Genomic DNA, 15266 nt, shown 5'->3' with positions numbered 1-15266 from the left:
TGTCACATTGTATATTGCACTTAAAACACACACAAAACATTTTATTTGCAGCTATACAGCTGAGTCCCTAGTTTTGATCCATGTCCACTCAACTCTAAAAAATGAAGTTGAGAAAAATTCCTGTTTATCAAGGAAATGAAAGAACAAACAAACCATGATTTACCCCACTATGTATGTAAGTATGTATATGCACCCAATGTTCTTTGGAAGAACCTTAATATGTTTGTATTATTTAGCTAGTTATCCAATAGTCTGTAGTGAATAACCACTATTTTTTGCTGCTAGTCCTTCCTCCAAAACCAGGAATGCAAAGACAGCAGCCACAGCGCTCTGATGTTTCCTCAGCCAGGACAATCAATACAGGGACAACAACAAACTGGGGTTGTTTCACTGGCCAGTGTGGTGTAGTGGTTAAGAGCGGTGGACTCGTAATCTGGTGAACCGGCTTCACTTCCCCGCTCCTCCACATGCAGCTGCTGGGTGACCTTGGGCTAGTCACACTTCTCTGAAGTCTCTCAGCCCCACTCACCTCACAGAGTGTTTGTTGTGGGGGAGGAAGGGAAAGGAGAATGTTAGCCGCTTTGAGACTCCTTCGGGTAGTGATAAAGCGGGATATCAAATCCAAACTCTTCCTCTTGTTTCACTTGTGTCCTGCCTCCCTCTGTCTTGCTTTGTAGCATCTTTACTCACCACAGGCATACGGAAAAGTGGCTAAATTGACTTTTGTCTACCTGATGTTCTCCATATGTTTTTGATGGCTCCCACTAGAGCCATGCTGGCAGGGGCTGAGTTGTAGTCCAAAACATCTGGAGAGCACCAGTTTGATGAAGGCTGGGCTAAATCCGAGGATGCTTGCCAATAGCCCAACGCTCCTGAAAAGCCTATAATCACATTTTAACGGAGCAGGGAATCTGGGACATCACTGATTCCCCAGCCAAGTCTGGACAGGTGAGCGAAGGGATGTTCTCAGAATGGAAGAAACTGCAAAGTGACGCTGTTAACCTCAGTAGTGAAATGTAAAAGTTGCCTGTGTGTTTGTAAGAAAGCACACATTCTTTGGGCTGAGAGAACACTCAGGGCGAAGTCCAGCAGATCCCAGCTTCCAGGCTGCCGTCTGACTTCATTCCCAGATGGTGGGAAAGTATCTGCAAGAGTAATGATTAATGCTGCGTTGTAGAAATTCAGGACATTAATGAAAACGGTTGGATTCCTCTATGAATCACTGGTCTAAAATTGACAGCTGGCCTATTAGCCTTTCTAATACCAGCAATCTGCATCCCTTCCAGGCCTCTTTAACTAGCAGAATCCACAGCACAAATTCCAAAAAACGCAGGCTACATTTTTATATACAGTGGTACCTCGGGTTACATACGCTTCAGGTTACAAACGCTTCAGGTTACAGACTCCGCTAACCCAGAAATAGTACATTGGGTTAAGAACTTTGCTTCAGGATGAGAACAGATTTTTTTTTTAAATGATATTTATTAAAGTTTTAAATTTTGCACATAAACAAAACAACAATACAAACACAAACAAAAACAAGTATATTTTCAATCTCTTTTTTTCTTGTGACTTACTTTCCCGACCTCCTCATACCTCCCTTTTCTGTATTCCAATTTCTATTTATCAAATCAGCAAATCCTTTCCCTTATTCTCGATTTAATTTTTAACCTTTCTTTTCTTTTTATTTAATCATTACCGCTGAAAACCACTTAACTTCTAAACCCATGTCAATCTAACATTCGTTAATTTTACAGTGTTTCCTAAGATAATCCTTGAATTTCTTCCAACCTTCCTCCACCGTCAGGATGAGAACAGAAATTGTGCTCCAGCGGAGCGACAGCAGAGGGAGGCCCCATTAGCTAAAGTGGTACCTCAGGTTAAGAACAGTTTCAGGTTAAGAACAGACCTCTGGAACAAATTAAGTACTTAACCCGAGGTTCCACTGTATAAACTTTTGTGGCAGTTAAATGGTAGCAGGGAATTAAATAACTCGAGAACCACAAATACTTCTTGTAGCTTCATCTGATGGCTCATAACACCACTTTTTTTTTGGAGTAATACAATATTATCAGTGGAATGATAATTTAATGAAGAATGTAATGCAACAAAGTTTGTTCAATTATCTGTATTCTGTCAAAAGTTATAGCCAAATAACCAGAAAAAGGAAGCACAACTTGCTTAGGTTGATATGCAGTAACTTTCCTTCATTTGAATGAAGCCAATGAGTATAAGTGTTTAGAGAGCCAATCAGGTGTTATGAGCCATCAAACTTGGAAATACACTTTTTCCAAAAGGATTCCACACTTTTGGCCACTGGTGTATCAGATACACACATATTTAGATTAAATAATAATAATAATAAATAGTAAGCTATTTGAAGGAACAGTGTAAGCTAGTTGAAGGAATGCCATACGGTGTTTTTGCTCCGTCCCGAACAACACTAATATAAACACAAAACACAAAACTAATTCCTTTGGAACTCTCATGAAAAGCCATTTGCTGCCACAAAGGGGGTGTAGGTTTTATCTTCACTGTCGCTTGTGGGGGGAGTTGGTCCATGAGGGCAAATGGGGCACTGTCCCAAAAAGCTCAGTCTACCCTTGGCCAGCCCACACCTGCCTGCCTTCTTCATGACTTCTGACCCAGGGGGGTGGCCCTTGCTCTCAACACCCTCCTCCATAATCTCAGGGTTGCCCTTCGGGAACTCAGCAAGGATAAAGCAAAACGAGAACTCATTGGCTTTGCCTGCTGTTGGCTCTGGTGCCACCTTCTGTTGGCCTCCCAGCCTTCGGCCCTATCAGTCCCAATGGGCAGCAGCCACCATGGGTTGCTTGCCACGAAAAGGATATTGTGTGAGTTGTGCTGCTACTGGTTTAGAATGAGATGGGCCACACACATGGAGTTCCATGGCCGTTCATGGCAGTAGGGCTTTATGCTTTTCAAAAGTGTTTTCATTTGTATGTTATCTGCTCTTCTTCGGTGTACCAGTGAGGATTGCTTCAGCTTCCAAATCTATGCAAACGTCAAGGCACCCTTATTGTGCTCTCTGTACAGCATTCGTGCTCCTTGTACCATGACCATGTGCATCTTCATTACAGTGGTACCTCGGGTTACATACGCTTCAGGTTACATACGCTTCAGGTTACAGACTCCGCTAACCCAGAAATAGTGCTTCAGGTTAAGAACTTTTGCTTCAGGATGAGAATAGAAATCGTGCTCCGGCGGCGCGTCAGCAGCAGGAGGCCCCATTAGCTAAAGTGGTGCTTCAGGTAAAGAACAGTTTCAGGTTAAGAACAGACCTCCGGAACAAATTAAGTACTTAACCCGAGGTATTGTCCAACATCTGTAGACTCTCCACCATATGCTGTCTTTGATTGTCCCTTGGAATGTATATTACTGATTGAAATCTAAAGTTCTGTTCTTGACTTCAGCAGGGTATGAAGTTTAAATAAAAATAAAAATAAAGGTAACGGACCCCTGGACAGTTAAGTCCAGTCAAAGGCGACTATGGGGTTGCGGTGCTCTTCTCACTTTCAGGCCGAGGGAGCTGGCGTTTGTCCACAGACAGCTTTCCGAATCATGTGGCCAGCATGACTAAACCACTTCTGGTGCAACAGAACACCATGACAGAAACCAGAGCGCACGGAAATGCCATTTACCTTCCCGCCGTCGCGGTACCTATTTATCTACTTGCAGAGGTGTGCTTTTGAACTGCTAGGTTGGCAGGAGCTGGGACAGAGCAACAGGAGCTCATCCCGACCTGGGGATTCAAATCGCCAACCTTCTGATCAGCAAGTCCAAGAGGCTCAGTGGTTTAGACCACAGCGCCATCTGCATCCCCTTTATGAGGTTTCAATATGTTGGTCACATCATGCTAGGGAGCAACTGGCTGCAAATTAGCTACCAGGCTTCAAGGTGCTGATTTTGAGATATGAAGCCCTAGGCAGCTTGGGACCAGGATGCTAGAAAGATTGTCCCACACTTTATATACCAGACTGATCACTGCTCTGCAGATGAGGGTCAGATGAGAGCCAGTGTGGTGTAGTGGTTAAGAGCAGTAGACTCGTAATCTGGGGAACCGGGTTTGCGTCTCTGCTCCCCCACATGCAGCTGCCGGGTGTCCTTGGGCCAGTCACACTTCTTTGAAGTCTCTCAGCACCACTCACCTCACAGAGTGTTTGTCAAATCAAATCCAAACTACTACTACTACTACTCCCCTTCTTCTTCTTCTTCTTCTTCTTCTTCTTCTTCTTCTTCTTCTTCTTCTTCTTCTTCCTTCTTTCTTTCTTTCTTTCTTTCTTTCTTTCTTTCTTTCAGGTGCCCTGTTCTACAGTGTTGGAATTAGCCCCTAGGTGTTGTGGCACATGCTTTTTGGAATACACTCCCCTCGAATATTGAACAGGCTCCATCTATGTCATTTTTTTCTGATGCCTGCTGAAGACTTTCCTCCTTCACCAAGCTTTCTAAGCTGAACGCTTTCTCAGTCTGCATCTGTACTGGAATTGTTTTAAATATATTTTTATTGTTTTATCACTTGTTTGCCACCTTCGGCTCCTTTGAGAGGAAGGGCTTGATAGGAATTTAATGCGCAAATAAAGCCATGAGGGAAATAACAAAACAAAAGCTATGTGCTTTCAGGGGAATTCACATTCCAAAATAATATCGTTCATCTGGGGAAACAAAAAACAAATCCATGAGAATCACTGAAGAAGCAAAAATGGCGACTGATTACAGTGCTTATTATGCAGCTTCAAAAATGCTGTGAGGAAATCTATTTCATTTGTGATAAATTATAAGAAATGTTGCCTGTGCAGTGGAAGAAGCAAGATCACATTTTGATTGATTAGCCAAAAAAGATTTTCTAATTGGGAAATGAGCTGGATGATGGAACAGGTTGTCCAGGAAAATGATATCCTCTACTACACTGCTGCTGTGAGGAATGGGATTAATCCAGGCATCCCCAACCTTCGGCCCTCCAGATGCTTTGGCCTACAATTCCCATGATCCCTAGCTAACAGGACAAGTGGTCAGGGATGATGGGAATTGTAGTCCAAAATATCTGGAGGGCTGAAGGTTGGGGATCCTTGGATTAATCTAAGGATTCCCAGCATTCTCGGAGACTAAATTGAATTGGACAATCCTTAAAACCCCTGCCAAATATTTGAGTGCAAAGTGTTATTAAAGTCTTTCAAATAATGCCATCTGAGTCCAGAGAAAAGAATCCTAATATAAATTAACTGAGGAAACCGAACATAAACAGTATAATTTGAGGTGGAAGGAAGAGAGAGGTTTCTGTCTTTCTTACTTCAGTCTTTGTACAACAAACAAGGGAAACATCCAACCAAACATGCAGAGGAAAAACTCACTCCGAGCTCCACAGCCAATCAGAGCATGTTCTACCATCCACTCTGACTGGTTGCTAAGTAGCAGCACCACACCCTTGGGTAGTTGACTAAGACTGAGGACAAAGTTTACCCTTTGGTTACAAACTGAATCATCTCTGCTGTAGCACTTCCAATATAGATTAAGAATGCAGCACAGAAATTAGAACTGTGTGCTTGACACACAACCAGCTTTGCTTTAGTTGAAGGTTTCAATCACTCTGGCCTTTTGGGATAAGTTGAAACCAAAATCAGAACTGAGCTTCCTGAACCAAAAGAGCATTTTTTAAAAAAATGCTGTGGTTCTCCAAAACTGAGTGGTAATTCCTTATTTTGACGTGAACTTTTCTGTCTTGGAAACAAGAAATTCATTGTCATCCATATCAAGCTGTGAATTTAGATCCCGCCCTCTCTCGGATGGGAGAGGGAACTGTTGCAAAGGGAATGGGAGGAAAAAACCCAAGTATATACAGATTGCCTGTCTTCAGTTTCTTTGGCACTCAGCCACTATGATGGCTGAAGCCTTGGACAGACAAGCACATCCATTTGACAGATACAGCACAGTGGGTCTGTACTGTAGATCATGTCAACCATAGCAGTTGCTGGAAGCAGCTTGCAAAATTGTCAGTCTTCAGTGCGGAAGTGGTTGTGAAGGTATGTAGTAAAAAACACAAGTGGATCAGGCCATCCAGTTCCATGTCTTACCCTGACCAGACCAATGGTACAAATCGGTTAAGAAGCTTTCCTTCTGGGTGCTACCATTGACATGTTACACAGTTTGAACCACATTGTGTTCTTTCAAATGCCCAAATGATTTCAGTTACTGGGGAAGGTTCAGAATGACAGAAGTACAGAAAATAATCATGCTTCTCGTTTGCATAATGCTGATTCCAAAATACGACAAATGATAGCACTTCATCAGAAAACCAGTCTGCCTGTCTGCTGCTCTGGTGAGCCATATCCAGCAATCTGCCTGTACTTGCAAATTACAGTGCTTTTAATAACAGTGCCCAATATTACACATGCATAATCTGAGCTGCACCAGTGAGGCTCCTAGGTAATAACTTAACATTCCTCAGAGAATGCCCCAAGCATTTAAAACATTCCCAACACGTGGCACAAGATCTGAATTGCCTATAACCAAAACCCTTAGCATAAAATTTCAGGCGAGGCTTCCAAATGTGAGAATAGTTTGCGTGGCTAACATTGCATTTCCAAAAAATGAAGTACAGTGGTACCTTGGTTCTCAAGCGCCTTAGTACTCAAACAACTTGGAACCCAAACATTGCAAACCCGGAAGTAAGTGCTCCAGTTTGTGAACTTCTTTTGGAAGTCAAACGTGCTCCATTTTGAGTGTTATGCTTCCGATTTGAAGAATAATTTTATTCTGGAAGATAAGAAATCAAAATAACAAACTTTTTGTAAACGAAGGGAAATGGTTTATTGAATATTTACAGATAAATTGTAAACAGATTAAAAACATTGGCAAGATTATTGTAATAACCTGTAGTTTTCATAAGAGTATTTATCTAAAGAAGATGAATAAATGAGCAAATTAGGATAATTTGGTTATGCAGAAGATATAAAAATAAATTAAAGCAGCTGCAGAAAGATGGGGAAGGAAATCAAGTTTTGAAATGTCAAAATGATTGTAAAATGAATGAAATTTATAAAATTAGCGAAATGTATAAACTTGGAAAGTATAAATAATTTTTAAAATTACAACCGTTTAAAAAAAACTAATCCAGAATAAACACTGCTTTTTCACCATGGTGATTTCAAATTAAATTCCCAACCCTATGCAGGTCTACTCAGAATTAAGCTCTGCTAAATTTGATGGGTGGTTGTTGTTGTTGTTATGACACACCCATCTGACTGGACTACACTAGCAGTTCCCAACAAAAATACTGTACAGGCAACAACAACCACTACCACTATTAAAGCTTCAGGGAAGTTTTTAATGTGTGACATTTTAATGTATTTTTAATCTTTGTTGGAAGCCGCCCAGAGTGGCTGGGGGAACCCAGCCAGATGGGCGGGGTACAAATAATAAATTATTATTATTATTATTCCCGAAACTTACTCTCAAATAAATCGCCTTGCTGCTAACAGACACTTTTTTTTCCCTAGAAGAAAGGCATGGCTTATCTTCCACCTGAAAGCCGAATTTGAAACACAGACTTTGCTGCTCACTTCCTTATTTGCCAAGCAGTTTGCAATTTCAGGAATTGAAATCTGGTTCATTTTGCACCCAATGTTTTGGTGATTTTTGCCTTTGCTTAAAAAGAAAAAAGTTCATCTTTGGATGTTTATCCTCAAAGGTGAAAAGTGTTATGTAGATGCTTGCTGTTATTCCAAAGATTTTTTCAAGAGTCTCCTGTGGCCTTAATTATCTGCTTTTCCAGAGCTGGGCTGGCAGCATGCAAGTTACTCAAGCCCATTATGTAAACATTGATTGAACCTTTTCCTCCCCTGTGATCTTCTCTCTTTTACTTACAGCTCTCTTCTTGTGGTCTGTTACTCTAGTGGTGGTTTTTTCGAGGAGCTGAATATTCCAGCAGCGTATTTCATAAAGGATGGCAGGGGAAGGTGAGTTACCCTCATTCCCTGGCAGACAAATACCTCACCCCCTTGAAGGAACAAAATAAAAAAAAAAATCCTTCCAGTAGCGCCTTAAAGGTAGAGGGGCCCCTGACCATTAGGTCCAGTCATGGCCGACTCTGGGGTTGCAGCGCTCATCTCAATTTATTGGCTGAGGGAGCTGACATACAGCTTCCGGGTCATGTGGCCGGCATGACTAAGCCCCTTCTGGCAAAGTGCACAGCAACACACAGAAACACTGTTTACCTTCCTGCCGGAGTGGTACCTATTTATCTACTTGCACTTTGATGTGCTTTTGAACTGCTAGGTTGGCAGGAGCAGGGACCGAGCAATGGGAGCTCACCCCGTTGCGGGAATTCGAACCACCAACCTTCTGAGCGGCAAGTCCTAGGCTCTGTGGTTTAAGTAGCACCTTAGAGACCAACTAAGTTTGTTATTGGTATGAGCTTTCGTGTGCATGCACACTTCTTCAGATACACTGAAACAGAAGTCACCAGAGCCTTATATATAGTGAGAGGGGGGGGGGGTTACTCAGAAGGGTGGTGGGAATGGGTGAATGGCTGATAGGTGTGGTAAACCTGTTGACGACTGTTAACAACTGCAATTGGTCTTACAGGAAAAAGCAAGTGGTGAGATGGTTAAAACAGCTTTATCATATATAATGAGATAAAGCAATGTCCCTATTCAGACCAGGTCCCTCCATGGTTTTAAGTTTGGTAAATGTAAAGGTGAAGGTACCCCTGACCATTAGGTCCAGTCGTGACCGACTCTGGGGTTGCGGCGCTCATCTCGCTTTATTGTCCGAGGGAGCCAGCATACAGCTTCCGGATCATGTGGCCAGCATGACTAAGCCACTTCTGGCAAACCAGACCAGCGCATGGAAACACCATTTACCTTCCCACCGGAGTGGTACCTATTTATCTACTTGCACTTTGACGTGCTTTCAAACTGCTAGGTTGGCAGGAGCAGAGACCGAGCAATGGGAGCTCACCCCTTCGTGGGGATTCGAACCACCGACCTTCTGATTGGCAAGTCCTAGGCTCTGTGGTTTAACCCACAGCGCCACCTGTATTGTTGTTGTTGTTGTTGTTGTTGCTGCTGCTGCTGCTGCTGCTGCTGCTGCAATTCAGCAACTTCTCTTTCCAGTCTGTTTCTGAAATTCTTTAGTAATAAGACAGCTACTTTGAGATCTTGTGTAGAATTTCCTGGGAGATTGAAATGTTCTCCTACTGGTTTCTCTGTCTTGTGATTCCAGATGTCAGATTTATGTCCATTTATCCTTTGGCGTGGGATGTGAGTGGCACTGTGGGTAAAATCTCAGTGCCTAGGGCTTGCCGATCGCATGATCGGTGGTTCGAATCCCCGCGGCGGGGTGAGCTCCCATCTTTTGGTCCCAGCTCCTGCCCACCTAGCAGTTCGAAAGCACCCCTAAGTACAAGTAGATAAATAGGTACCGCTTTATAGCGGGAAGGTAAACGGCATTTCCGTGTGCTGCGCTGGTGCCGGCTCGCCAGAGCAGCTTCGTCACGCTGGCCACATGACCTGGAAGTGTCTCTGGACAGTGCTGGCCCCCGGCCTCTTAAGTGAGATGGGCACACAACCCTAGAGTCGGTCATGACTGGCCCATATGGGCAGGGGTACCTTTACCTTTATCCTTTGGCATAGGGTTTGGCCTGTTTGTCCAATATAGAGAACTGAAGGGCAGTGTTGGCATTTGATGGCATACACAATGTTAGAAGATGAGCAATTAAATCGTCCTGAGATGGAATGTTTGATGAAGTTGGGGCGAGTTATGGTGTTGTCCGGGTGTATATGGCAGCAAAGTTGGCATCTGGGTTTATTGAAGGAAACACACTATCTGCATGTAAATTATAAGTGACTTATGAACACAAAAATAAAAAATCTGGCCCTTCTCTATTCCCCTGTGAATTTGTTCTTTCTTTCTGGTGTCACCACTAGAGGGATCAAATAATTCCATGGAAAATTATAGAGGAAGCAGAAATTGCAGCAGTTTGCATGTTTGTGGTCAGGAATCAGACAAGTGAATAAGATCTGTTTTCATTCATGGTTCTGTGAACCTCCCTGAGACCTCCAGGTATAGGGCGATATATAAATTCATATTTTTTTTTAAAAAATGATGTTTTTAAGTCTGCAAATGGTTTGTAATTAATGAAGGTTTTTTTGCATTTTCTGGATGTTTCATTTACATCAGAATGAGCATAAGTTATGTAAATTACATAAATAGATATGTAAGTTACATAACTTGCATTGCATAGTCGGCAGTGAGAGAAACAGCATAGTGTTGGGTAGAAACTGAACTGCAGGAAAACGGAAACAGTGCTGATTGTGACAAATAAAGGTCAGAATGGTTGCCTCCTTACATCTTGCTGAAATGCCACCTCATCATTGACCTGTTTAGAAACCGTGAGGGCATTTAATAACACCAAGACTTAACAGTGTCTAATTGACATAAATAATTTTACATATCTGAGCCATTCTTCTTCCATTATGGGCCTTCCAAGGTCTCTTTACCATAGCCCCTTAAATTTAAATCTATTTATTATTGTTACACATCAAGTTGCAAACCAGAGGGTGGGGATGATACTCTGCTCATCAAGACAACTTTTTAGGCTGCAATCCTAGACACACAAAACTGTGAGTAAGCCCCTTTGAATTTAGTAGGACTTATGTCTGAGCAGACACCCGAAAGATTGCTCAGCTCGAGTCAGAAACCCATTATTCTCACATAAGAATAACCTAATACTAAATTCCATCTTTTCCATCTCCGCACACATTAATAAATTAATCAGGATGAATTATTTATTGACATGAAATTAAAATTGAGTTTAATTTTTTTAAAAGTGGAGGGGAGAGAAAATGAGATTTTAATCAGGCCTGTCATTGGGAGCAGGTTGGAAATATGTCTTGCTTTAAACATGCTCCAAATGAAGCAGAGGTTGGTCCACATTCATACCCCAATCCTCTAACAATAGCCCAGTATGAGGAGTGTGTAAATGTGCATCTGAAACTCAAAGTCTGATAGCATCTCTGAGCTCAAATCTTGATTTTGACAATTCATAGGACTGAGTTGTGGGCAGCTGCCAAGCCAGGACCAGCTTTCCTCAACCCGGTGCCCTCTTGATGTTGTTGAACTACAGCTTCCATCATCCCTGACCACTGGCCAAGCCAGTTGGGGCTGATGGGATTTGGAGTTCAGCAAACATCTAGAGGGCAGCAGTTTCAGGGAAGACCTGCTGCTTAGGCAAAGACCCAGCTCAAACAAAAAATTATTCCAGGCAAGGCAACACAACTGCCAACTCTGTCAGTCCAGAGCCTAAGAATTAGGATTCAGGCCTTTCTGGTTTCCTTAAGTTTCTCATTTTTCCAATCATAGAATTGTAGAGTTGTAAGGGACCCTGAGGCTCATCTAGTCCAACGTCCTGCAATGCAACTCTTTCAAATCAATTTGTCATTTTTTAAAAAATGTCCTCATATAATTCTATTAGCAGGATCAATAACCGTATGGGACAGCTGCATATTCCAGCATTGCAGGGGGTTGGAAGAGTCCCTTCCGAGTCTACAATTCCACGATTCTATTTTTACTAATATGTGCATTTTTTGTGCAAATTACTTGGCTAAAGAATAGCATCACAGAATTCGGAGAAATGCAAATTTTGAAGAATCCCCATGCTCCAGTTCCTGTATTCCAGGCATAGGCAGCCTTGGCCCTTTTGGGACTACAGTGAGCACTCAGGGCTGATTTCCTTCAGAATGGAGAGGTTTGATCTTCTTGCAGTCCATGGGACTCTCAAGAGTCTCCTCCAGCACCATAATTCAAAAGCATCTGGCCACCTCATGAGAAGAGAAGACTCCCTGGAGAAGACCCTGATGTTGGGAAAGATGGAGGGCACAAGGAGAAGGGGGCGACAGAGGACGAGATGGTTGGATAGTGTTTTCGAGGTTACCAGCATGAGTCTGACCAAGCTGCGGGGGGCAGTGGAGGACAGGAGTGCCTGGCGTTCTCTGGTCCATGGGGTCACGAAGAGTCGGACACGACCAAACGACTAAACAACAACAACAACATGGTCCAGCTCTCACTTCCATACATCACTACTGGGAAAACCATAGCTTTTACTATACGGACCTTTGTTGGCAAGGTGATGTCTCTGCTTTTTAAGATGCTGTTTAGGTTTGTCATTGCTTTTCTCCCAAGAAGCAGGCGTCTTTTAATTTTGTGACGTCTGTCACCATCTGCAGTGATCATGGAGCCCAAAAAATAAAATCTCTCACTGCCTCCATTTCTTCCCCTTCTATTTGCCAGGAGGTGATGGGACCAGTGGCCATGATCTTAGTTTTTTGATGTTGAGCTTCAAACCATATTTTGCACTCTCCTCTTTCACCCTCATTAAAAGGTTCTTTAATTCCTCCTCACTTTCTGCCATCAAGGTTGTGTCATTTGCATATCTGAAGTTGTTGATATTTCTTCCGGCAATCTTAATTCCGGCTTGGGATTTATCCAGCCCAGCCGGTTAAATAAGCAGGGAGACAATATACAGCCTTGCCGTACTCCTTTCCCAATTTTGAACCAATCAGTTGTTCCATATCCAGTTCTAACTGTAGCTCCTTGTCCCACATAGAGATTTCTCAGGAGACAGATGAGATGATCAGGCACTCCCATTTCTTTAAGAACTTTCCATAGTTTGCTGTGGTCGACACAGTCAAAGGCTTTTGCATAGTCAATGAAGCAGAAGTAGATGTCTTTCTGGAACTCTCTAGCTTTCTCCATAATCCAGCGCATGTTTGCAATTTGGTCTCTGGTGCTCTGCCCCTTTGAAATCCAGCTTGCACTTCTGGGAGTTCTCGGTCCACATACTGCTTAAGCCTGCCTTGTAGAATTTTAGACTCCAATTCCCATCAGCCCCAGGTAGCATGGCCAATTATAGGAACTGTAGTCCAACATCTTCTGCAGAGCACCATAGTGTCTATTCCTGCCCTGTGCCTTAGCTCAATCCAGGTGAGAAGGTTGTCTCAACTTGGTCAGAAAAATGATGGACTTTCATTGTTCTGAAGGCTGCCCAGTCTTGCACTTTAAAAATCAGCCCACGGGGCCTTTTCTGCAAGTCTCTCTGTGCTGTACGTACTTAATGGCTAGGACTTGGACAAAAGTCAAGGAAACGTTTCTAATCCCCATTTGATTTGGCAAAAGGCTTCCTCCTCATTAAACAGGCACATTTCAGCTCGGCACTCGTGAAAATTCAGTGTGGCTCTCTTCATTCGTGATGGGACATTCGCACATTTGGACGTAAGCTGACCTTAGTCCGTCCCATAGTAATAATGTGGCTTTTAGTTGCTGAGCTCGTGAACAGTGAGCCAAGAAATGATAAACTGCAGGGAGAGAGAATGAGAGGCACAATTGCCAAAGGAGGCTGTGAGTCACAATGACAAAGGAGTCAGCAGCAGCAGCCTGGCTGATATTTTACATTGTTTACACGGTCCCTTCAAAAATATGCTGGGTCATTTCCATCTTCTGCAACACAAAGCACTAGCTGGAGAAGGGGAAAGCGATTAATGCTGAAACACATTTTCTAGAAGAGAGAAACGGTGATGCTTTTAATGCAGCCAAGATATTACCCAGGGAAGAGGCAGGCTGGGCAAAGACATTGCATTTCTGAGCTGGTCCAGGTTTTATTTTTCCCCAGCTTAAGCTCACGACTTACTGGGTTTAGGACTCAGCCCAGTGTTCTCCTGGTTCTGCTTTTCAGTTTTAAAGTAGGGACAGAACAACCCCCTTAAAAACAAAGCGAGGATCTCCATCACAGAATTGCTGTGTTGGAAGGGAGCCTGAGAATCATCTGGTCCAACCCCCTGCAACGCAGAAATACTTCATGCAACTGTCCCATGCAGGGATCAAACCCACAACCTTGCCATTATCAGCACTGTGCTCTAACCAACTGAGCTATCCCAGGTGTTTCAGCTACACTCATTTTATCTCAGCTGTAATTGTGGTAACGCAGGTGGCGCTGTGGGTTAAAGCCTCAGCGCCTAGGGCTTGCCGATCGAAAGGTCGGCGGTTCGAATCCCTGCGGCGGGGTGCGCTCCCGCTGCTCGGTCCCAGCGCCTGCCAACCTAGCAGTTCGAAAGCACCTCCGGGTGCAAGTAGATAAATAGGGACCGCTTACCAGCGGGAAGGTAAACGGCGTTTCCGTGTGCGGCTCTGGCTCGCCAGAGCAGCGATGTCACGCTGGCCACGTGACCCGGAAGTGTCTCCGGACAGCGCTGGCCCCTGGCCTCTTGAGTGAGATGGGCGCACAACCCCAGAGTCTGTCAAGACTGGCCCGTACGGGCAGGGGTACCTTTACCTTTAATTGTGGTAAGAATCCACAGGCTCAAATGTGCCCCCCCCGCGCGTGTGGAGAGGTTATTATTTTTGCTTGTAACTATGGTATGTATTTTTGTATTATTATATTGTAAACTGCCCCATGATCCTTGGATGAAGGGAGGTATAGAAATGTAATAGAAGAAGAAGAAGAAGAAGAAGAAGAAGAAGAAGAAGAAGAAGAAGAAGAAGAAGTTGTGAAATGGGCCTTACAAGTTCAACAACAACAATAATAATAATTCAATCATTGATCTGAATCATCAGTTCTCTCTGAATTCCTCTGGCAAAATACTCTAGTCAGAGAATACAAGTGATTTATTGAAGGATATATTTTTTTAAGTAAAAGCAAACCACTAACATGCATTGCCTAAATGAGATATTGCCTCGTCCAGGTCATCCTTATTCAACCCCTGTAGTAGGGGAGTTGCTATAATGGCAGTTTTATAGCCTGGGGAGCTAAAGCTGAAGGATTCTGGATCATTTGTTTTCCCCCCAGCATCGTGGTTTCCCTGTGATTAACCTGTGGAATTCTCTGCCACAAGATGTGATGGTTCCACCAATGTGAATGGCATTAATAGGGAACAATTCTTGGAGGACACAGCTTACCAATGGTTACTGGTCCTGGTTGCTAAGGATCAGAAGCAGAATGTCTCTGGATACCAGTTCATGGGAAGAGGCATGCAGCTCAGTGGTACAGCATCTGCTTTGAATGCAGAGAATTCCAGGTTCACTCCCTGTCCTCTCTGGCGAGAGCCGCTGCCAGCCAGAGTTACCAATACTGAGTGAGATGGCACAATGGTCTGGGCTTGAAATCAGGCATCTTCTGATGCTCCCAGTTTCTTATGCATGTTATTCATTCATTCATTCATTCTATTCAAGTTTATACATTTCACTAGTTATATTAT

The sequence above is a fragment of the Podarcis cretensis genome (assembly GCF_951804945.1).
Source record: "Podarcis cretensis genome assembly, chromosome: 3".
In the NCBI taxonomy this organism is placed as follows: Eukaryota; Metazoa; Chordata; class Lepidosauria; order Squamata; family Lacertidae; genus Podarcis; species Podarcis cretensis.
The sequence above is the reverse complement of the archived record's forward strand: the minus strand, read 5'-3'. Positions refer to the sequence as shown.